The sequence below is a fragment of the Pleurodeles waltl genome, chromosome 2_2 (assembly GCF_031143425.1).
Source record: "Pleurodeles waltl isolate 20211129_DDA chromosome 2_2, aPleWal1.hap1.20221129, whole genome shotgun sequence".
Taxonomy (NCBI): domain Eukaryota; kingdom Metazoa; phylum Chordata; class Amphibia; order Caudata; family Salamandridae; genus Pleurodeles; species Pleurodeles waltl.
In genome coordinates, this window is record NC_090439.1 from 1,077,087,749 (window position 1) to 1,077,113,457 (window position 25,709).

A 25,709-nucleotide genomic window follows, 5' to 3' on the forward strand; every position below is an offset into this window, starting at 1 on the left:
CCAAGAAAGAGAAAATATGCTCTAAAGATACATACAACCTTGAGACAGAAGCCATGGCAATCACAGCCCTTCCTACCATAATTGCGATGACACCCGATCTTGACATCAACGAGGCCACCGACAAGTTCAACTCCTGCATGCAATCTCTTATTGACAAATGCGCACCACTGAGGTGCAAATTATTCATACCAAAACCCTCTAGGCCCTGGTTCTCTAAAATAATGAAGAACAAAGCTTATCAGAAAATAGGAGAAAGGATGGAGAAAAGCACATTCCTTCCTGTGTATGACTAAGCTTTGCATAAACCCTAACCCCCCTAATGGCCCGCATTCTGGCAGTGGCCTATCCAGATTTGGATGGACGCTGGAAGGCAGCACAGCAGCCACAAGGGGGTGAATACCAACACTGTTGTGATGCTACTATGATGAGTGAAACTAGTTGCTATGGGGTGCATGCAATGTGGTGCCAGGCCCATAGATAGGTGTGTCCCTGCAGTCCTGCCCCCTCTACGTCCGTGAGATAGTCCTTCGGTAGATATGGCTGGGAATGTAGGCCTGTGAGGGGTCCCCTGCTTGGGCTATTGGTTTAATGTGGCCTCATGGATTTGCAGATTTGTTGTCTTGGCATCGTCTCTCATTGTTTCCCATTACAAAGTGTGGCAGATTAGAGGGCCAGGATGGTAATTTAGAGTACTGTGGGCTCATGCCTACCAGTCAGGGGCACATTCATGTCATATATTGTGTATGCTGAATGTTAGTGCCTGAGATGGGTGGGAGTGTATGTGTCCCAACATGTATATTTTTCCTGGAATTTACATACTTCTTTCTTCTTTTGTCCCCCGTGCTCTTGTGTCCTTGTGTGCTTTAGCATCATCTGGCAAGAGAGCTCAGGCACCGGCGAGAGGGGATTCTGCAGCCCATGGAACCCAGGACGCAGAGCACACCATCGCCAAGAGGCCCACACCAACATCCACCTCCCCCACTGTGTCCACCAACCCTCCTTCCAAAACACACAAACGCTCACACTCATCCACTCCACATTTATCCACCTCTCCCCCTGTTGACCTGCTTGAACCCAGTGCCCCCCACTTTTTTAGCCCTAAACGTTCCCTTGGCCTCACCAAGTCTACTCCTTCCTCTTCCAAGCCCTCCCCAGTCCACCCTTCCCACTCCCGTGCCCCTTCCCCAGGGAGGAAGAAGGCCCATGTTGCCCCTGGTCCCTCTGCCACCCCTGGTCCAGGCCCACTCCTCCTCCTTCCAAGGGCAAGCCCAACCCCTCTCCACCTCCAGAACCTATGCCCAAGACCCCCCTTCCAAACCTGAGTCACCACCCCCCTGCCCCTGATCCCTGAGGTGCCTGGTTGCCCCTTTGATGTCCCTTTTCTGAATGGAGGATTTTTCCATCGTAGGACTCAAGTGTGGCCTATATTTGCCCTTCCGGGACTTGTATATGGACCGGCCTATGGCCTTGTTTGAACATTTATTTTTATTCCTGTTAAATTACATTTTAGTGCCAAGCTGACCTTTTGGAGCAATATTGACCCGTTGGGCAGCATTTCACTGTGGGAGTGTGGTGTGCACAGATGTGTGCAATTAAGGCAGGTATTTGTTGGCTTGTGTCTTGTAAGTACATTTTGTTAGGGTATGTATGGGTTGGGGTGTTGGGAGGGGTTGGGTGTGCGTTGTGGTGTGGGTGAGGTGGGTGGGTGTGTATTTGTGCCCTTTCCTCCCATGTGTGCTAGGCTGCGGTACTTACCGTCATCGTCTTTGTCAGCAGTCATGATCCTGGAGGAATATGGCAAGGATAAGCACTGGCATTATTTTCAACTCTTCCTCCATGTCTGCGTCGGCGTGTTCTGTGGGCCTCCGGTGAGTTTTTCCCTTTATAGGAGTCGTTTCTGCCAGGCTTTGCGTGGCGGTGGTTCCTGCCGCAAAACTGATGGCGGTGTGGTGGTTCATAATATGGTGGCCGTGTAGAGCCTTTCCTCCCTACACGGCCTAAAGATGGCGTCCGCCGTCGGCGCTCCCAAACTGGCAGTGAGTGGATGGGCCGCTGGCTGTTTCTCATGTGCTATATTATGTGGCGGTCTAGACCGCCGGCCTGTTTGCAGTAGTTACCGCGATTTCCGGTGGTGCGGTCTTTACCACCAGGTTCAAAATGACCCTCTAAGTATTTTATATCGAAACAGGCCAACATGTGTAGAAAAGGTTGTAACATGCCTGCTATTGTCCTTGAGTTACAATTGATGATATCTTTATTTAAATCAAGATGAGAGAAGACACCATTAAATTGTTATCAAGTCAGCAATATGCGGACCTGGATGTCGTTCTCTTCAATTGCCTTGTTCGCTTGACGCATATCCACACAGATGCATACAGCTCCTTGTGCAGTAGAATGCTCAATGATATCATGTTTAATTAATGATCTGAGTTCCTTTTCAAAAGCTTCTTGTAAATTAAATGCGATCCTTCTGTGTCTTTGTGCAACCAGACGAACATCTTCAATAATATGCAATGGTACTTTCATAGTTTTGGGTTTTCCTAACCCATTAAATAAAGAAAGGGAACTGACTTACTATTTTGTGAGGAGCATTCTTGCAGTAGTACACTGAGATCAGTTCTATATCAGCACCTGAGCTAAAACTGAGTAAATAGGCACTTGGCGGCGTACCTTGAAGCACATGAATGAGTGCTTGCTACTTTCGTCTTCTTGTGTTTCATCAGCACTGTGAATGAACCTCAACTTTTCAATGACGTCGATGCAGCCCATTTGTATACTTTGATGACGTGAGTCTGTAATAGAGTTAGTTCATTATATTTCTCTTCAGGCATAATATGTATCGAACACACCACTGTCGACAGTGAAAGTGTTGAATATCTGTTTACTTTCAGTGTAATTTTCAGACAGTGTTTAAATCACTTTTGTGCTTTTTTATGTCGACCTTTCTTTGACTGGTATTTCTCTTCATATGCGGCCATTCCCATATGAGAACATTGTTCTGAGGTAAACATCAACATTGCACAATTATGTTCTTCACTTTGACTTGGCATTGCTACTGAAGAACTTTTTGGTGATGATTTAGATGACGACTGACTTGGATTTGTGTGGTGTTGTAGCTTAGCCTTTTGGGCATGTGTTGGACATCAGTTCTGGGATGTTGGGACAGCCATTTAGGCGGTGATTCTAACCGCGGCGGTCGCCGCCCGCCATGCGGTTACCGTCAAATGACCGCACCGCGGTCACAAGACCGCGTCGGCCATTCTGGCTTTCCCGCTGTGCTGGCGGGCGACCGCCAAAAGGCCGCCCGCCAGCACAGCGGGAAAGACCCAGCAACAATGAAGCCGGCTCCGAATGGAGCCGGCGGAGTTGCTGGAGTGCGACGGGTGCAGTAGCACCCGTCGCGAATTTCAGTGTCTGCAAAGCAGACACTGAAATTCCTTTTGGGGCCCGCTTACGGGGGCCCCTGCAGTGCCCATGCCATTGGCATGGGCACAGCAGGGGCCCCCAGGGGCCCCGCAGCACCCCCTACCGCCATCCTGTTCCTGGCGGGTCTGGATGGCGGTAGGGGGTGTCAGAATCCCCATGGCGGCGGAGCACGCTCCGCCGCCATGGGGGATTCTGCAGGGCAGCGGGAAACCGGCGGGAGACCGCCGGTTTCCCGCTACTGACCGCGGCAGAACCGCAGCAGTCAGAATGCCCAGCGGTGCACCGCCAGCCTGTTGGCGGTGCTACCGCGGTCATTCGCCCTGGCGGTTTTTACCGCCAGGGTTAGAATGACCCCCTTAGTCTTTTTGCTGTGAAGCATTTTTTCCTTCATCTTGCAAACTGTTAAAAAATGGTTCTCCTTCCCAAAGCTTTTGCAACTTAGCGCAATTGCAGGACATTTACCTTAGTGTGGAAATGACAATCCACACCTGAAACAAAACTTCTTTTTCTGTGGAGACATCACCTTGTGTCTTTCAGCTTTGAATTTCTGTTTGGTTCTCATGTTCATGACAGACTCCTTTTAGGCACCTCTGGCCTCCAAGTCAGCAGCTTGTCGATCAGCACGCTCTTCAACTCTGGCTGCAATTAGACCTTGCTCCAGACTAAGAGTTTATCTCGGCATTAATCATCAGAATGAATCGGAATGAATCGGAAAGGCATCTGTCAATAACTCAGAGACATATTGCTTCCTCATCATTAAATTCATTAAACTTATAGTGTTTGATGAGTGCATCCAGTCCTTCAACAAAGTTGTCTAAGGTTTCACCAAGTTTCTGTTATTCTTGACTGAAAAATGTTTCTTTTGTAATCTACATTCGCTATTGGCTTGAACTTGAGATTCAAGGCTTGTTTAATTTGACAGTACAGAACTTCCTCAGGTTTTGGCATTTTCTTTATGTCTTCCTTTTCACCTTCACCAGCAAGAGTCTTGAGGTATTTGATAAACTTCTTGTAATCAGTTTCTTCTAGCACGCCTATTTAATAATCAAATTTCTCTATCCAAGCAGTCCATCTGCCACCAATATTCTGCTTTTTGGCAGTGTCAACTGTGGTTTCAGGAATGTGTCAGCATTATAAATGTTTACTGGATTGGCTGACACTGAAAATAGAGTTCTCTCTGATAAGGTCTTCTGTCCACTAGGACCCACTTCTTGCATGCCATCTCTAAGGCCCTGGGGGTCATCTTGGACAGTCTGTGGAACTGTGACCTCTTTGTTGGTCTCCATTGGCGTACTTCACTTTTTTGGAGACCTCTGGAGTTCTGCGCCTCCACCCAGCAGCTTTGATGGTGTGCTTCAGGTATTGGACAGCTCACTAAGCAAAACCCTGTGCTTCTTCTTGGGTCTTCTTGCTTGCGACTGAGGTTGTAGAGCTCTTCTTCTCCAGGCTCTGGTAAGTGGCTTTCTCTGATTTGTTTGATTATCAATTGTTCTGTCAGCTAGCGCTTTTATGTATCCTACACTATGGTACTTTCAGCGCTTCCTTTCTTTATCTGTTTGTGGCCGTCTGTAGCATTATCATTCTTTACACTATATAGCTTTTTGTTGTGTAATAGCGTGGTAGCTCTCTTTATGGCCTTACCAGCATGTTCTTGGGCTCAGATGTGTAGACTTCTCAATGAAGATTTCTTTATTTCAAGCTTGTCACTCTGGCTGGAGCTTCACTTTGACTCCACATATGCCAAATGTTGACTCTGCACTTAGACGGAGGCACACGTGGAACGCATGAGCTGTTTGCTTGGACCACTGCAAACTCTCTGGGAGAGCACTCTTGATCCTCGGGTTACTTATCCCCTTTTTCATTGTCAGTTGTGGCATCTTCCCTAGCTGGGGTACCTGCCAATAACTATGCCACACACTGAGAGGGATAATACACATCGTTATTCGTCTGCATGTAACCACAATCTCAACAGTCTAAAACTGTATTCACTTCACCATGTTCTATTATTTATGTCACAGTTCTACAGATTTCTTCAGGAGCCAGAAGGTTTCCGTCAATCGTAACTCCCACAGCACCACATCTGGACGAAGCTTTACAGAACTTTCCCCCACAAAATCATTCATTTCAGCTTCTTCTTGGAAAGGTTTAGGGTGATCTATCAAGGGGGGCTGAGAAAAAGTGAGAGGATACCCTCACGGGTGTTGTCTAAACCCACCCTTGCCCTGAACTCCTTATCATAGCTTAGTCATTGTGCCACACCACCAATGTTTATTTGCACATCCTAATGACAAACATATATATATCTATAGATATCTCTTACAGAGTTAAAATCACTACTGTGTGCAAGAGTTTCCATAGTGAACTTCCCCCCCAAAAAAACACTTCAGCTTCTTTCTACAAAGTTTTGGGGTGGTTCGTAAATGGGGGACTGAGAAAAAGAGCCAGGATACCCTTGTGAGTCATAGTGCACTTTACAAATACACAAGGCATAAAGTAACAAAAAGGGGAATCCCAATATATTTTTTTACCATGCAATTTCCATAAGGAATTTTAGAATACAATACAGAAAAGTGGCTGAACGGAACAGCACCAAATTTGTCAGAAGTCTCAATCTTTAGTCAGAAAGCATGTACAGCCACTTATGAGAAATTAAGGTTAAAAATAGAGATATCTAGTGCTGGGGTACTCTTGCAGGACGTCCGTGGTATCAGAATTTAAAATAACACATTCTCATTGGCAGTTTCCTTGAGACCAAGAGTTCTGATTGGATGGCCATAACAGGAACAGAAGTTTTGCAGCCAACATTACTGGACGTGGGAACTTAGGCCCTCATTATGACTTTGGCAGTAAATTCCACTTACTGCCATGCCGACTGCTGCCAACATACCACCGCTGGGGCAGATATCTGCCAACCATATTATGACACACACATACCAATCCGTCACTATATGCCACACACACAACTCCACCAGCCCAAAGGTCAGTGATAAACTGGCGGTAGCAAAACCCACACCATTACGGCAACAGAACAACGCCCCACGAATCACCGCGGCGGACATTCAATGGTGATAAACCATTGGCGGTACATACTGCTGCGCTCAAAATACAAGCACACATACAAAACAACACCACATTGGTCAATTGGAATAACACACACCTGACAGCTATACATACACCAAACCCACACAGCCACACCACTATAAAACACCCACCCACATTACCCACAACCCTTTACCAATACCAATAATTGCCAACAGAGAAAGAGGCAGCAAGAGCACCCACACAACCAGAGCCACATACCACCATCACCTATACACCACCCACACACCCCAACACATCACCCTACACACCCTCACCCCATTACTCCACCACCTCCCACACACCCCACCATCACAACCCACTCATTCCAATGCCAAGCCCTGCATGCAACAACAATGCATAGACACCCCTCACAGACCTGCATGGACACCTATCACCACAGCATGCACACTAGAGAGAATCACCTCGCCCACCAAATAACAACTCACACAAGGCAAAGCTGGCAGGGAAAATCAAACTAAAGAGGGCAACACACCCATGCACAATATGTCACACACAGAAACAACAACACTGCATTTAAATCCACACAGGTTACCCAGCCAATGTCACTGGCGAAGAGGTGCCAGCAACATCCAGTCCCCCCACAGAAGAGGCCCACAGTGATGACAGCAGCTCTGGTCACCTGGATCTGGATGACCAACCTGGCCCATCAGAGACCTCCGGACAGTCGGTTACCCAGGCACAGTCACACACCACCACAGAGCCTCCCCCCTCAGGAAACACCACCACAGCACCCACCCAGTGGGTCCACACCTCTGTCCCCAGGACACGTCAATCAGCAGTGTGTCCACCTCTACAGGGAACCCAGGGCACATCTCATACCCAAGACAATCAGGGACCTGGGGTCAGTGGTATTGGGCACACGGTTCAGGGGACAGAGGCACAGGACATTAGGAAGCTGGGAGGAATGCTGTGTGCCAGGGGGAGGACAGGCCCGGGGAACCGACCCACCAGGAGGCACTCACCGCAATCCTGTGAGCATACCAACATTCCCAGGATACGCTGGGCCAGAATCTGGACAAGTTGCAGGAGAACATGCGGCAGCAGGAGGGACAGTACCTGGGGATCAGGGAGGACTTGAAGGACATCAACACCACCCTGATCTCCATTGCAGGGGTGCTGGTAGACATGGGCAACAGTATGAGGGAGGCAGTGGTACATCACCGGGCCCTTGAGACTAGCCAGAACACTGATCAGCCCTCCACCTCCACTGCGGCTAGTGGACAGAACGCCCTGCCATAGGACCAACAGGCCACCGGCACCCCTCCCCCTGCAGAAGGAGAACCACCCCGCAAACATTCCCAGTGATCCAGGCAGAAGCCAGAGTCTATTGTCAAGACCCCCGCCAGGAAATAAGACTCTCCTGATTGTCACCCTGGTGTCCTACTCTGTCACCCTGTCCACCTTTAACTGTCATTGCTCCCCTTCCTGTGCCCCCTTGGACAATGCACCTGTGATACAAATAGATTGGACTCTAACATGGACTTTCCTCCATCATCACCCCATCCCATTGCACATCCCTCTCTTCTTCAGAGCACTGCAATAAACACACTTTGAGAAAATACAATTATGGTGTATGTCAAATGTATTCAAAATGTATTTGTTTAACCAGGTTCAAACATTGCAATTCAACTGTACAGAAATGTTTACATTAGAAAGACCTGTAGTTGGCTGTACTGAACACACCAGGAGCAATAGTGGGGCACCAGCATCTGCAAAAAGAGATGCCAACGGGTACAGTGAGTAGGCATAGATGTAGGAATACAAGGAATACACAGCCTACCAGAGACAATGTCACACATCAAACTGTCAAGTATATGTGTATTAACACTGTCTTACCTGTGTCTCATTGAAAGTACTGACGAATAATTGCACTTCAGTTGTCCTCATCCTCATCCTCTGCCTCCTCATCTTCACTGTCCTCAGGATCCACTGCTGCCACATGGCTATCTCAAGCCTCCTCCTCCTGCAGAAAAGGCACCTGGCGAGGCAAGGCAAGGTTATGCAACATACAGCATGCTACAATGATCTGGCAGACCTTCTTGGGTGAATAGCACAGGGATCCACCTGTTAGATGGAGGCAACAAAACCTGGCCTTCAGAAGGCCGAAGGTCCTCTCTATAATCCTTCTTGTTCGCCCATGTGCCTCATTGTAAAGTTTCTCTGCCCTTCTCCTGGCATTCTTCACAGGGGTCAGTAGCCGTGAGAGGTTAGGGTAACCAGAGTCACCTGAAAATATCGAGGTACAACTGTTAGCCACACACTCACCCTTAGGGCCCACACCATACCCATATACCAACATCCACTGGGTGGGAACCAGAGCTCGCCTATTAGCCACACCCTGTGCCTCTGGAGTTGGGCCATCACATTTGGGATGCTGCTATTCCTCAGGATTAAGACATCATGCACAGACCCAGGATACTTTGCATTGACATGAGAGATGTACTGGTCCACCAGGCACACCATCTGGACATTTATGGAGTGAAAACTCTTTCGATTTCTGTACACCTGTTCATTTCGCCGGGGGGGGGGGACAAATGTAATATGTGTTCCATTGATTGCCCCAATGATGTTGGGGATATGTCCCATTGCATAGAAGTCAGCTTTCACTGTGGCCAAATCCTCCACCTGGGGGAAAACGATGCAGCTGTACATGTGTTTAATCAGGGCAGACAACAATCTGGTCAGCACTATTGAGAACACTAGCTGTGACATTCCTGCTGCCAAGCCCACTGTCACTAAGAAAGAGCCAGTTGCCAGGAAATGGAGCACTAATAGGACTTGCACAAGTGAGGGGATCCCAGTGGGGTGACGGATAGCAGATATTAGGTCAGGCTTCAAATGGGCACACAGCTCTGTGATTGTGGCCCTGTCAAGTCTATAGGCGAGGACATTTTGCCTGTCCTCCATTGTTGCCAAGTTCACCAGAGGTCTGTTCACAGGGGGATGTCTCCATCTCCTATTCATCAGCAGCGGTTGCAATCTATGGGGCAAAAGAGTTAGCAGCTGGTCATTATCTGTACATTCCAACCACTACAGTTCAATGCATATTGGGATTGTAACATTATTTAGTGTCCAAATAGTGCATTTGTGTACTGTGACGCAGTTAGGATCCATGGACTGCACCCCCCCCCCCCGAAATGGCGTCTGCCTGTCCTGTATGGAGGGACAGGTGGAAATGAGGTAATTCCACTGACATTGTGCGCCGTTGCGGGAGGCGGTCGAGAACCGCCATGCAAGTCCTCATTGGTTATCATTGGGCCCTATGGGTTACAGTGGTCAATGGTGATGTACGCCGGCGGTGACGGTACACACCGCCGCGGACGTGACTGCCATTTTCTATCTGTTCACTCACTTGCTACCTGACCTTCCATAGGAGAGGACCTACATTGCAAGTGCTGCTGTGACCTGTGTCAGGAACCAACCTTGGCTCGTGTTACTGGGGAAAGGGCCCCTGCCTTGACCTCAGCAGAGTTGGAGCGACTGGTGGATGGGGTCCTACCCAGTACTGACTGCTGTATGGGCCTCCAGACCAACAGGTGAGTACACCGTGAGTACAATGCATGGGGCATGAATGCATGGAGTGCTGTGTGTGAAGGCCTCATTGGGGGGGTTGGTGGATGGGCCCTGGGAAGCATACAGCATGTATGGTGGGCCATGTCTGTGCTAATGGGGATGGGAAGGGGCATGGTGGGCCATGAGTGTAACAGGCAGGACGGTTGGACTAATACCTTTCTCTGTGTCTATTTCCCTACAGGTCAGCGTTCATCAAAAGGGCCCTGCTGCCCTGAGTGAGGAGGCTATTGACCTCCTACAATCCATCTCTGTTGGTCAGCCATTGTGAATGCTACCCATGGGGTGGCAGCCAAAATGCAACAATCCAATGCATTTCTGAAGGGCATTCACACTGGCTTGGCGGCCCAACAGAGATCAATCCAGGCACTAGCCTCCTCTCTGATGGCAGCCATTGTCCCTGTTTCCACCATCCCCCCTCCAACTTCCTCTTCACAATCCCATTCCCCTTAACCCCAACCTTTCCCAAGCACACAGTCAGACGAGCACGCACCTAGGACAACACACAAGAGTGAACATGGGAAAAACAAAAACCACACTTCATTCCACAGGCACTCACACAAACACCATCCAGAATCAGACATACCAACATCCACTGCCTCCACTATGTCCCCCTCCTCCTTGTCATCCACCTCCCTCCTAGTTGTGTCTCCACTCACACCTGCATGCACTACATCCTCATCCATTACCACCATCACCAGCACACCTATCAGTACACACCCCTCACTGGCAGTCACCACCCCTACAACCATGCACACGTCCCCTGTGTCCTCTCCCACTGTGGCTGTGCTGCCTCCTCCCAAAGTACACAAAAGCAAGCACTCAGACACCCAACAGCCATCCACCTCACAACAGCATCCAGCCCATGCACTGGCACCCAAACACAGCAGACTGACGCCTCCTACCACCACTCCCTCTTCCTCCACTCCCAAACCAGCTCCCTCTTCCTACCCCAATGTGCATAAGAAGCTTTTCTTTGCCAACATTGACCTCTTCCCTAGTCCTCCCCCCGTCCCTCACATCATGCCAGTTTGTCAAAACCCAGGCAAGCACATCAGCCACCCATTCCACGGGCACAGTAGTGTCCCCAGCTACTCCAGGTGGGAAAGGATCCCGGCCACCAGCCAGCCAGACGGAAAGGGTGCCTGCCCCAAGTGCGTCAGGGAAGGGCAAGGAATCAGCCCCAGCTGCAGGTAGGAAGATCAAGGAGTCAGCCCCAGGTGCAGGAGGGAAGGGCAAGGAGGCAGCCCCAGCTGCAGGAAGGAAGGGCAAGGAGGCATCCCAGGCTGCAGGAAGGGAGGGCAAGGAGGCAGCTCCAGCTGCAGGAAGGAAGGGCAAGGAGGCAGCCCCAGCTGAAAGAAAGAAGGGCAAGGGGCCTGCAACAGAAGGCAATAGAGGCAAGGGGCCTGGTGCTGGGGCTAGTTGGAGCCCCCACCACCAACCATGGTGGTGCAGCCATCTGAGGCTGCAGGGGATATGCTGGAGCCTCCCCCGCCACCACCACCACCAGCACCGCCACAAGCAGCAGTATCCCCAGTGGGCAGCCATCCGAGGCTGCAGGGGATGGGCTGGAGCCTCCCCCAACCACTGACAGCACCCCCACAAGCAGCATCCGCCCCAGTGGGCAGCTGTCCGAGGCTACAGGGGACGGGCTGGAGCCTTCCCCCACCACTGCCAGCACCACCACCAGCACTGCCACTAGCACCGCCACAAGCAGCAGCAGCCCCAGTGGGAAGCTGTCTGAGGCTGCAGGGGATGGGCTGGAGTCTCCCCCCACCACTGCCAGCTCCACCAGCTGCACCACCACTGCCACCACTGAGCAGCCGTCACTGCCACCGGACAGTGTGTAGTCCTGCGTGCATGGGTTATTGTGTGGCTGGGCCCCTGCAAATCCTGTGGGTCTGACACCCAGGTGAGAGACCGTGACCTTGCACTCCCCAAGATGAAGCTCACAGGGTACAATGCCCCCTCCAGAACCAGTGGAGATGCCGTCCACTCACCCCATCCTCCCCAGGATGAAGTTCACAGGGCATGATGCCCTCGCCAGAACCACTGGAGAAGCCATCCACTCACCCCATCCTCCCCTGGATGAAGCTTACTGGGCACGATGCCCCCTCCAGAACCAGTGGAGATGCCATCCACTCACCCCATCCTCCCCAGGATGAAGGTCACAGGGCATGAGCCCCCGTGGGGAATTCACCCACCTGAGAGACTGTTGCCTTGCACTCCCCAGGACCAAGCACAGGGCATGTTGTCCCCTCCAGAGCCAGTGGGAAAGTCACCCACTTGAGAGACTGTGGTCTTGCACTCCCGAGGACAGCGCAGAGGGCATGTTGGCCCCTCCAGAGCATGTGGGCAAGTCACCCACTTGAGAGACTGGGGCCTTGTACTCCCCAGGACAGAGCACAGGGCATGTTGCCCCCCTAGGACCAGTGGCATTGTACCATCTTCCGGCTGAGGTGCCCCCCATTTCAAATCCCCCTCAGGTGCCTGGCTATTTCGGCCTGTTGCCCTTGCAGTGTTCTCTCCTTTTTGTTGCAGGAGTGGGGCCATGGACTTTGTAATGTGGCCCTGTGGCCCACGAACATTGAGGACTGGGGAGTGTCCTTTGATTTGTGAATATGTATATACTTTTTGATTTGGATGCACATATTACTACTATATTTATCTTATTACACTCTTTTTACTCTATTGTAGTTGTCCTTGCTTTATTCCTGAGGGGTACGGGGTGAATATGTATTGTTACTGCATCTGCTTGTGTGTATGGTGGTGGGGGTGTTGCGTGTTGTGTGTGTCACTCTCTTTTTCCTCCCCTGTGTTCTAGGCGGCAGTACTCACCGTGGTCGTCTTCACCGGCGTTGGTGTTCGCAGTAGAGTAGAACATAGAAGAGCATTGGGAAGACATGCAACTCGGTCTCCATGGCGGCGTGGTTCTTCCTTGAGTCTCCAGAGGTGAGTCGTTTCCCTTCCATGCAGTGTTTCCACCAGGCTTTTGATGTCATTGGTACCACCCCAGAAAAGGTGGCGGATTGGTGTGTCATATACAGTGGGCGGAACATTGTCTTCCGCCTGGCTGTAGGCGATTACCGCTGTGGTGTCTGTTGATTTCGCCTTGGCGGTTGGTGTGTTAAAGTGGCTGTCAGTCTGAGCGGTTTCCGCTGTGGTCATAATTTCATAGTTATTACTGCCGGCCTGTTGGCGATATTAATGCCACTAATTCACCGACCGCCAAGGTTGTAATGAGGGCCTTAGTTTGGTAGTCCCCAAAAATTATTTGAAAAACCATATGGAGGAACAGGGTAGGGTTATCATGACCACCTAGCCCTTGTAGGGGTGTTTAAGCCAACATTTAATTTTTGGAGTTCAGCTGTACTTCCGTAGGTGGTCCATCTCAGAATACTACGAGATCTGTGAAAAAACCTGAGAATTCCTTTTTTTTAAAGTTAACTTGGTGTAGGGAACTCTGGTGTTCTCCGCTTGAATGCAGGAAATTGGGTGCAGAGCCTGACTAAAAGGCTGTTTGTGTTTTAGGTGTATTGTAATTAGGTATGTTGCATAAACTTGGTGAACCTCAGGGTTTTTTGTTTTTAAACAGTGGGTATTTTTGTTACTAGAAGACCTATGTATAATTCCACTTTAACCTTTGTTTTTTCATGAATATATGTATAAATTGAGGGCCATATTTATTACCCGTTTTGCATCACTCCTGCATCTCACAACGTGGTGCAAGAGCAACACAAACCTTATGTGAGATTTATGAAGCCACGCAAGATCACCTTGTGTGGCCCTGCATGGCTTCATAAATCTCAAATAATGTAACACAGTGTAAATTGCTGCATTACATTACTCTGCACCAGTGAGGCCTTCCCATGCATGTCGCATGGGTGTTCCCACTGAACAATCAAGGACTTTTGATGCATTCCCAGATATACCAGAACTTGCAAACCTGGGAATGTGCCAGAAACATAGGCCTCCCCAGGAGAGGCATCACAAGGAGAAATGTTTATTTTTCTTCATTTCTTCCTCCTTCTATATGTGCTGCATTTTGAAGCACACATAGAAAGTGAAAAACGAAATTCCACCTGGAAAACAGGTCCTGCATGCAACGTAGGCACCCTTGCACCATAGTGCAAGGGTGCCTGTGTTGGCGCTCTGCTGCCTAAAGGGCAAAATTGCAGGGGAAAAGAAAGGAATGTGTGATATTTATTTAAATACTGTGCATTCCTAAACTTTTCCTGTGATGCAGGGCAGCACAGTAAGGTGGCATGCTGCTCTGCCTCTCACCCTGAAGTCCATAAATATGGGCCCAAATACATATGTTGAACAATACTGGTGTAAATGGTAAATGCTGCCACCCATGTGTCCATATTGAAGAAAATCCTCTGTCATTTGCCCAAATTTCTCTTGTTCTCATTGGATCCTTTTTTACTACTGGTCTATCATTGCAACATTGAACATTGAGTGAAATATTCACTGGCTCATATCTTCTTTTTAGAAGTAGTAGTAAGTGGCTACTCAAGGGGGTTGCCATTCTCATGTGTAGCAGTCTGAACCCTCATTATCTTTTTCCTCCCTATCCTTTACCTCATTTTGCCCCATCCATTCTGGCATTTCTCTAGTTCGTGCTCATTCACTACACCCTCCTCTGCAGTTGTTCGCCCGCTCATGTTCACTGTTGCCACTTCCGTCCCCCCATGTTACCATACCATGTGCACCCCACATGTGCACCCCACACCTCACTTTATTGTTGTTAGCTTTCTTTTCTTCTCCAGGAATCCAACAATTTTTTTGTGAAACTCCAGCATTGTCACACACCCACCTTGCAATCTTCCTCTCTTTTAATTTCAACTGATTTCTACCTACCATCTCACACGTTCATCCTTATCCCTCAATACATAACACCAGCAAAGCCAACACTCACTGGCTGAATCCCTTGCTATGGCATATAATGGCCCTGTCTTCCTTGGCCTCCTAACACCTTCCCCCTTCTTCTCTTGTTCTCTCCTGCTCCCTGTTTCAGGGAGGTTCAAAGTCTATTTCTCACCTGCTCCCCTCCAGTGCCTTGTCAGCCCTTCCACCTCTTTGTTCCTCTTTGTTCCTTGTCCTGTTCAGTATGTCCAGCACCAATGTCACCTGATTGCTAAATCTTTCACATTTGGAACCTGCATCTGGCTTCTCTTGTCCATGGTCCAAGCTCCCTTCATCCTTCAAGGCAGACTCAGGCAACTCTTCATTCTCTATTCTGATGCAGTTCTTTCCATGTCCAATGGCTCTCAGTATTGTGGCTGACCCCTTGCTTTGATTCCTCCACAGTCCCCCCGCCCTTGTCATGGACATCCACCAGGGCCTCAATGCTCATTGCTGAACTTCCCAAGGGCGGGGCTATCCCTTTGCCCTTGCTTGCTAGGGCTTTTGTACCTTTCTTGATCCCAGTCTTCTATGCAGTGGGGGTTACCTCCATCCTTAACCATCCAACAACTTTCTCCAGCTTCTACCCCTTCCAAACGGATATCCTTGACACACTGCTACTGTACTCTCTCCCCAAGATGCCAATTTCATCTGTATGTTTCTCACCAGCTGCGACTTTCTAAAACCTTCCTGCTATGCTCCTCACAAATGCCATTTCGTACAGCTCACGGGGCGCACTAGTTTCTTCTCCTCTGGACCTCCTCAGCTCTAACTCCAGTCATGAGCCCATGGCCTAGTTACCTTGGGGTGAGTCCTACTGGTGGGCCCTTTTCCCTGGCACCCCCCACATCTCATTGCTCTGGCCCAAGTCCTCCAGGTTTTTATTGCTCCTTGACTCTCCACCAATGCCCCTGGTTGGCCACTACTGTGATCCCTTCCTTGAGGAATCATATGCCACCACAAAGGCAGGCACCCCCAGTTGGGAAGGCCCAATAACACTGCCCTATTGGGTCTCCTGTCTTTACATCATGGAGCTTGCCTGTTACACCAAACTGCAGAGTTCTGCTGGTGCAGTTCCAGACCCTGGTGGCCTGCAAGGGCTCCACAGTCAGACCTCTGTACTGTTTTCACTCTGTAAATGTGCAGTTTAGCATATTTTTGAGACACTGCAATCTCATCATGGCAGATGTCATCAATACTCTGAATGTCACTTTAGGCCTCAAAATCTCCCTACTTGAAAAGAATGCTTCTGTCCCATCCGCGTGGGGCCAGCATTGTCGAAAGAAGGAAGTAGCCGATGCAGCATGGCAACAATTTTTTTTCTTTTTCGAGCATGCATATTTCCTGGCCTCCAGCTGTTACTAATCAATGATTGTAAATTGTGTGGACACACATGACTAGCGAAGGCAGCAAACAAAGGTCTAAGCATTTTCTAAAGAAACTCTCAGCCCTTGTCTGCCAACTCATTAAAGTTTATATCAGACTCATGCTACAATGACTGCAAATGTTCCTAATCTCAAGTGCTATGTTAGCACAGACATCAAACTTTATAATTCTAATTTCCATGCACTTATAGCTGCCTTCTATGCTGCTGCTCCGGTGATTGATTCTACTTTTCAAGGGGAATATATTAACATATATTGAAATGGCACCAGGATACAAAGGCAAAACTTGGAACAACTGAAAAAGATGCACGTCTTTCGGATCACTTCAATGATTTATTTTTCTGTGGGAGTGTTCCACATCACACCACACGCCTCTTATCCACATAAAGGCCAGTTGTCCTTAAATGAATATAATGTGATAACAATTGACTCGCTTTTGTTTCTTTCAGATTTTTTTTGTAGCAAGTTGGCTCAGTGTATGATTACTTTTAGTTTTTTAGTTAATATAAATGTTGAAATGTTCTTACTATTTACTGAGAAACAGGTTGCACACACACACACACACACACATATATATATATATATATATATATATCAAACCAAGGCCCTTTCAGGGATAGAGTGATGCATAAATTATGCAAAAAACAAAGGAGAACTCTGGGAAGTTCCCAATTTTAGGTGGAGAGCTGCTCTAGTAAGGAGCACCCTGCAACACCAGCGACACTCTAGATTTGCTCACCTCAAATGTCTGCTTATCTTATACCAGATTTGCTCAACTCAAATGTCTGCTTATCTTATACCAGATAAGCAGACATTTGAGGTGAGCAAATATAGAGTGTCGCTGGTGTTGCAGAGTGCTCCTTACTAGAGCAGCTCTCCACCTAAAATTGGGAACTTCCCAGAGTTCGCCTTTGTTTTTTGCATATATATATATAAGGAAATGCAAATTTTACAAATTGATCAATACTGTTTCTGAATGGTATTTAGCAATGCAAAATATATGGTATTGTTGGATTGTATTTCTCCACCGTCCACACGTAGCTATATATACATATATACAAATTTTACAAATTGATCAATACTGTTTCTGAATGGTATTTAGCAATGCAAAATATATGGTATTGTTGGATTGTATTTCTCCACCGTCCACACGTAGCTATATATACATATATGTATATATAGCTACGTGTGGACGGTGGAGAAATACAATCCAACAATACCATATATTTTGCATTGCTAAATACCATTCAGAAACAGTATTGATCAATTTGTAAAATTTGCAGTTAACACAACCAGTGCATTGGGGGACTTTGTTTAGGTTGTGCAGTGGCTTCTGGAGCTGCTATTCTGGTTTCAATTAAAGCAGTAAGATTTTGCAGCAACAGGCTAAACGTTACCGACAAGTTGTGCTCAATTTGTAAAAACAAATGTATATATATATATATATATATATATATGTATATGTAGTGGCCTGAAGTTTTTCTTAGGGGTCTGGTGCCTAAAGCTGGGGTTATCAAATATGAAGGCGGTGTAATATTGATTCAACCTCATGCAGTTTTCTTTCACCACCCTTCACTTCCTGTCTCCTTATCTCACCTTTGAAGGGTATTTTTTACCCCTGTTAGTTCCCTCTTTGACTATTTTCTTAGATATCTGTTTCCCTTTCCTTGAGCACTTTTCAGTTTGAGCACAATTGAGCTCAGTTTCTGTTTTTTCTTAGCAGTGACAGGCATTGAAAATGGTGTAGGTCTGCCCATCAAAATTAAGTGGATGGACATATAGCCAAACCTTTGATGCACCGTACTCTGTCAGGCCATCAACTGGGTATGACAGCAGCAGAGATGCAGTAGCCTCTGTAATCTTTATGAAAATCTCCAAACAAAAGTGTGTCCAGGGGTTTCGGTGTACATGGAAAGTTTAATCCGTCAAACATTGTCAGAGAAAAAGAGGGGGTAAAAAAAGTGTTTTTCAATTGTAATTCCTATATGAATTTTGAACACGGTGGCTACAGTCGGAACAGCTGGGTGGAACTATACCAAGTTTGGCAGAAAGGTATCTTTTGGTCCCGAAAGCACGCTTTTTGTTATTGGTATAAACTCATTCAGTAGTTTTAGAGACATTAAAGGAAATCCAAATTTGTATATCTAGGGTCGTGACAACTTCGCTAATACTCCCAATCTCGTGCAGAGATCTGATTGGATTCCAACACTTCAACCAGGAAGTGTTAGCAGCCATTTTGGGACTCAGCTTCAGCTGAATCACAAATAAAATGCAACATAAAAGAAAAGGGGGCAGGGTACAAATACCCTAAGCCTGTAGCTTGGTTCTGCAAGGGCAAAAAAGCATTTTTTTTAGTTCACAACAAAATTCGTGAATATTCACAAATTTTGCGGTGAATAAAAAAAAAAAAACAAGCATGGTCTCCTGTGCTTGTTTTTAATGAAGCCCCCGAGTGGACCTGGTCCCGGGGGCCTTTGTTTATATTTAAAAAGATGGAGGGGGGTAAACTGGCACCCCTCCAAGGGCTTTCTAAAGCCTTGGAGATGACAACCTCCCCGGGGCCAGTTTTAAAAAATATATGGGGGCCAGTGTACCCCCCTTCTAGGGCTGTATGAAGCCCCAGGGGCCATCACCTTCCTGGGGCAATTACAAAATTATTGTGGGCTGTCGGCATTGACCCCCCTTGCCTGAGGAACCACCACCTCCCCACGGCCTTTAAGATTTCTACAGAAGGGAGGGGATTGCGTGGCCCCCATCTGGGGCCATATATGACCTTGGGGATCACCACCTCCTTGAGGATGGCCTATGGAAAACAAAGGAGGGGCGCAGTACGGCATCCCTCTTGAAGCATTTATGGCCCTGGTGGCTGGCAACCCCCAAGGCCGGCTCCTGCAATATCCCTAGGTGCACACTCTCGGGAGATAGCTGTTTGCTTTTGCTTGGTGGGAGTTCTCATAGCTCCCACCAAGCAAAAGCAAACACTCTGCTTCCAGCAAGTGGGAGTTGTCAAAATGCTCCAGCTTGCTGGAAGTGGAGTTTTCATTTCTTTCCCTGCCCGCAGATATTCAGGCTGGAAAAAGACACTCGAGTGTCACCGACAGTACCACAAGATTTGTGCAAGGGGGCTGTGCTTTGAGGTGTTTTGAAGTACCCAGAGCACAATTTATTTTACAATTTCTGGTCCAAGTGGGGAGTCTGTCTGAGTTCCCCCAGAAGCACCAGGGAGTCAGGGTACACCTAACCTTTCTTCCTATTGCCTTCTTATCTTACTACTATTTTTTACTGCATTCAGAACCCTAAGTCATGAACAGGCTGCCACAACATTTTATTCAGGTTGCTGCCAGTCAATCAGGATGCTTGGTCCAAAGGGACTGGTATCTGTCTCATAGGACCGAAATGAACAAAGGGGGGAAATAACGGGCTTTTGACCAATCAAATTTACTGTACCATAGGAATCCTGTGGAATTCTTGTGGCCCAACCGCCCAGATACATCTATTTTTTTTAACCTCGTCATAACCACCCAAGCACATCTTCAAACTCAAATTTCTCAAAAACGGCTGAACAGATTTAATAATATTGACAAAAGTGATTTCTGAGTCAAAATATAACTTTTTGCCAAATTTGGTATCATTATCAGTGCTGCTTCCTGTGTTGTTTTGAGATATTCCATTTTCTTGTCCCCTGCTTGACAGATCACCGTAAAACTTCCCAGGAAGGAGCTAAGGTGGATCAAAATGTTTTTTGGAAGGTTTTGTTGAGATCATCAAACAATGCCAAAGTTATTAGCAAAACAAAACCACCCTTCATATGCAAACCTAACTATAACTACACAATGGAAAATGAGAAAAATGCAAAGATAAAATTTAACTTATAGTTAGCTTTGTGAATAACACCATATTGCATGTTTAGGCTATCCTGTTTTAGGTTTAAACCTATTATAACTGATACAACTCCACCAAAAGGGAAACAAGTTTCATTGGTGTACACATGTAAACACTGACAAACACCAGCACAACTACAAAATGAAATGTCATTCAAAGAAAGTAAAGTGACAGGGAATGTGTCATTGTTTTTCTTTCTGTGAAGTACAACATTTGGTATAAAAGGCAGAAGCAGCAAGAAAGATTGGTCTACAATTATTTTGCTTGAGTTTTGTTGTTTAGGAATGTCCCTAAAATACAGTTTAGAAACATGTTTTAGATCTGATGTAATCATGCTATACATTGTAGAGAATCTGGGGTTATTAAAATCATGTTCGATCTTTAAGGAGTGTTTGTTCCTATACTTAATTGGTGAAATGGCTGGCTCATAACAATCTTGGTTCATATGTACTACTTATTTACCTACAGACCCACAATGATATATCAGTCTCCTTTCTAACAAGTTAGTATTTATATCAGTGGTGGCCGCTGTAACACAAAAGTGGTGGAGCAGCACAGGGGGACAGGGGAGCAGGGCAAGGAGAAAAAACTACAAAAGGCTCTCAGTCCCCTAAGCCAATCCAGATACTGCTGTCATGCTGGTAATACTATATACCAGCATGGCAGCAGCGCTGTGATGTGCCTGAGCGGGCTGTTTTGACGCTCAGTTAGGGCCTGGGAGCATGAGCTCGGTCTCCACCTGGCTGTGTTCCCCAGCAGCTCAGGTTTAGAGATCTAAGTGTGCTTGTCAGTTGGGCCATCCTAAGACGGCCGGCCAAACCGACATGCGCACTTGCAGCAGTCCCCACCACTCCTCCCCCTGCGGAAGCTGCTGTCAATCAGGATGGCCCTGCCTTTGATTTGACATGGGATAGTAGTGAAAATAAGATACTTTCCACATACAAAGAAAATGTATAGATGCAAGGTGTCCTATTGTTGTGTGAGATACCTGCAGATAATCCTTTTTTTGGACCCAACTGCTGATGTTTACTGATGGGATATTTGAGTCCATAGGTACAATTTTAATAGCAAAATTTCAAGTGATAGAATATATAATGTCTGTTAAAAGGTCACAACTGACTCAAAGTGAGACATATGCCATGAGGACACTTGGCAGTTATGATCTTCCACATAACAGCAGCAGCACCACCTTAATGTAGTCAGGCAAAAAGTGCAGGAAAGCAGTGGAGACCCTGCCTAAAGCATCAAATTTCAGGGGACTCAGAATACAGGGCTAGACATTTTTCTGGTGTATCTCAAAATGTTAAAGTTTACACTAGAGGCTATGTTGTTGGCATGATTCAGCACCCCTAAAATGTCCTTATATCCAGTAAAGAGTATGCAACTGATGCCCAACTGTATAAAGGAATCTATTTTGTTTATTACTATATTTCAATGTAACACTCCTGGGGTAATATGTACAAAAGTATTTTGGGGTCAGACATGGCCCGATTGGCAGAATGGGGTGTTACCAATGCAAAAATGCTTTTGAACTGTAAAAATCGCAAATTACAATTCAGTAGCATGTTACCGAATCACAATTGGTCGTTAGCGATTCGGTATTTGGAAGGGGCGTGCTTAGGGCATCCCTTCCTAATATCAAATCAAAGTGGTATGCATGAATGTTTTGCGACTGAGTTCCAGTCACAAGACATTCACTCTATTTATTGACACATTAAGGGTAGTGGGAACCATTAACAAATGGGAAGAGATCCCCATAGGATCCCTTCCCTTTTGTGGATGCTGAAACAAATCTTTTTTAGGATCAGCCAGTGGTCTCCTGGACCACGGCCTGCTTTTAAACAATTAAACTTCAAAGTCATTTTTTTTTAAACGCAACCCATTTTCCTGTATGGAAAATGAGCTGCATTAAATTAGCTTGCTTTATTAAAAAGCAATCACAGACATATTGGTCGGCTCAACCCAGCAGGCCACTATCCTTGTGGTGGCCGTGATTCTGAATGGGTTCCAAACTGAGACTTAACTTGTTAATTTTCATGATACAAGTCAATTGTGACCACATTAGGAATTGCTAAATGAAATTCAATGGATTTCACACATTAGGTATTGCACTTAGGACACCTCGGTCCCTAAAATGTGTACATATGGCCCTTATTATTTGCGCTCATTAATAGTTGTGTAAATCAGACAGACTTGTGACAAAATGAGAGCTATGACGCAAGAGTGCCTGCATTGTAGGCAGGGTAGTTTTTGTGCAAACAATCCTCAGAGGCATTTTCCTCTTTCTGAGTGTGCTGCAGAAAGAGGAAGCAATGAGGAGAAATAAAGATATTTCTCCTTGTTGCCCCATTGGGGGAAGACATACAATTCTGATGCATTCCAAGATCTCCCACTCTTGATAAATCTGGGAAATTCTTCAGAATACAAAAGTGGATGCATGGAATACCCATGCTCCAACCATGAAACGCCCTCACCACGCAGTTTAACGCAAGGCGGTAACTTGCGCAGCCTTGCGTTACACTAGATTTACCAACCCATGCAGATTTACCAAGCCATGCAGGGTCGCCCAGAGTCGGGCAGGGTGGCTTTGCGTGGCTTGATAAATCTCATTGTGGGTTCTCCATGTGTGGCGCATCTGATGCAAAACCTATTGTTATATGCGTCATAATTTGCATGTAACTGAGGGACATAACTTATTTTCCTCAGAAGGTATGAGATAAACTTCCACTGAATACTTTCTCACTCCGGTTAAGACGTAGCAGAATCCCTTGATGTGGCAGTTCCCACCTCAACTTCATCCTCATATATTCCTGGTGTGAACAAGATTTTCCTTCTTGTGCCATAGGTGCGTACTGATTTCCATCAGTGGCATGAGATGGCATGATAGTGCTAAATGCAGAATATAAGTCTGTCTCTCTCTAAAGACAAAGGAAAAATTATATTCTGCCAATGTTTGGCTCCTTGTCTCTAGAGGTTGTAGGCTTTTTTTTTTAAATAGTGTGGATTTTTAGCTAATCAGATAGTTCCTTTAATTTTTTTGGCGTGTTTTCAGATTGATGGATCCTCTGAGACACCAATAGCAATAATGCTATGATTTTGCAGCAGTCTTGCTAGATCGGGAAGGCCTGACTTTGGAGGACCTCAGCTGTAAACAACAGTACTGTCTGTCTACTATAATTTTTTGCAAAGTTGAGAATCATAAGGGAACAAAATGATATTTGTTCTTTGGTGCTTAGGGTTTGGTAAGAGCAATTCGAACCTAGAACTTTACAAGTATATTTCATAATTTCCATGTTTTAAGTATTTTGTGGAGCCACTGTAATGGGAACTTGTAACACCACTCCAGAGTATCCCTTTTGTATCTGCTGAGGATTCCCGAGTCCTTGGACAGCAGTAAGAACATTTTATTGGTTCCTGTGACTGTATTATGCCACATTCAAATAGCTCCTGTCCTTATGTCCTTGCTAAGGATGCCAGCAAAAGAGGTTAGCCTGGTGTTTTTGCTGTACTTCCTTTTTTAAAGAATGAAAAAAAAAATTTCATAAGATTAGCTATGTATTCATATCAGGGTGACCAGCAAATTGTAAAAATAGCAGTGAATAGTAGGCCTTAGACACCAGGGCCCTCATTTACATGGATCTGGTGTAGGGCAGCACAGCAAGTCATCTTGCTGCACTCCCATGCGCCAAACTGAAAGTGCAGGTTTTGGACCTGGCCCTTTTTGCAGTCATCCCAAAAAAATTTGTCTCCTTCCTCCTACTTTCTCTGGCCTGGTTTTGTTTGCTTTAGGATTCTGGGCACTTTACCACTGCTAAAGAGCATATGCTTTCTGTCTAAATTGTATTGGTGATTGTTTTATCCATGATTGGCATATTTGATTTACTGGTAAGTTACTAGTATGCCCAGGGCCTTTAAATCAAATGCTACCAGTGGGCATGCAGCACTGATTGTGCCACCCACATGAGTAGCCCGTTAAACATGTCTCAGACCTGCCACTGCAGTGTCTGTGTGTGCAGGTTTGCACTGCCAATTCGAACTGGCAAGCAAACCTACTTGCCAGGCCCAAACCTTCCCTTTTACTACATGTATGTCACGTCTGCGGTAGGCCATAGGTAGCCCCATGGGCAGGGTGCAGTGTATTTAAAAGGTAGGACATGTACTGGTGTGTTTTACATGTCCTGATAGTGAAATACTGCCAACTTCGTTTTTCATTATTGCAAGGCCTACCCTTCACATAGGTTAACATGGGGACTGCCTTAAAATATTTTAAAGTGCAAATTCCCATTGAGAACAGATAGAGATCTGGAGTTTGGGGTCTCTGAACTCACAATTTAAATATACATCTTTTGGTAAAGTTGTTTTTTAGATTGTCTGATTGAAAATGGCACTTTTAGAAAGTGGGCATTTTCTTGCTTAACCATTCTGTGCCTCTGCTTAGCTGCTGAATAAACGTCTGGGTCAAACTGACAGGTGGGCTGTTTGTGAATTCACTCTAGACATTGACACAAAGGGAGCTGAGGTGTGTCCTACATATCCTGATGGATATGGGACAAAGGGAGCTTAGGTGTATCCTACATGTCCTGATGAGTCTTCCTAGGCTAGAGTGGGAGGGTGGAGCTGACACCTGCACTTGAAAGGGCTGTGCCTGCCTTACACACAATATAGACTCTGACCCCCTCGTGTGTGTCTGGGGCAGGGCAAGGAAGAGGCAGGATCTTGTGCACTACAAAGACTTTCCTTTGAAGTTTGCCTACTTCAAGGGCAGAAATGAGTATAAGTATTGGACTGCTGACCCACAACTTTAGGTTACTTCTGGATCAAGAGGAACATCTGCCAAGGAGAAGAGCTTGATGCTTGGGGTGGACCTGCTACTCTGCCTGTTGCTTTGCTGTGCTGGCCTGCTGCTGCTGCTTCTGCCTAAAGAGGGAAAGAACTGGACTTTTCTTTCTGAAATCCTGCTTGTGTTGTTTCTCCAAGTGCTTGGACTGAGCTTGCCCCCTGTTCTGAGGTCTCAGGGACATCAAAGACTTCATCTGCCAGTGGATGGGCTCTTTTGCTGAAAGCCCTGCTTGCTAAGTGGTGCCAAATCCAGTCCTTGGGCCCTTAGAAGTGGAAGCTGGTAACCTGCAAGGGGAAAATCCACGCAATGCTGTGTGCGTGTCAGAAAAATCCATGCATCGCCTGCCTCGCGACTGAAAATTTGACGCAGTGCCTGCCTCATGGCTGGAGCAATTACGCAGCGCCTGCTCTCAATGCGGACTCTTCGCACAGCATGTTAGAAATTTCCACGCACGGATCCTGGGTGCCAAAATCTTCAACGTCACCGCATTGACCCGAAGCTGTGCACCCGGAATCGATGCACGTCCTCCCTTGCGAGGAAAGAATTGACACACATCCTCACTTGCGAGTAAGGAATCGATGCATCGCTTGCTTTTC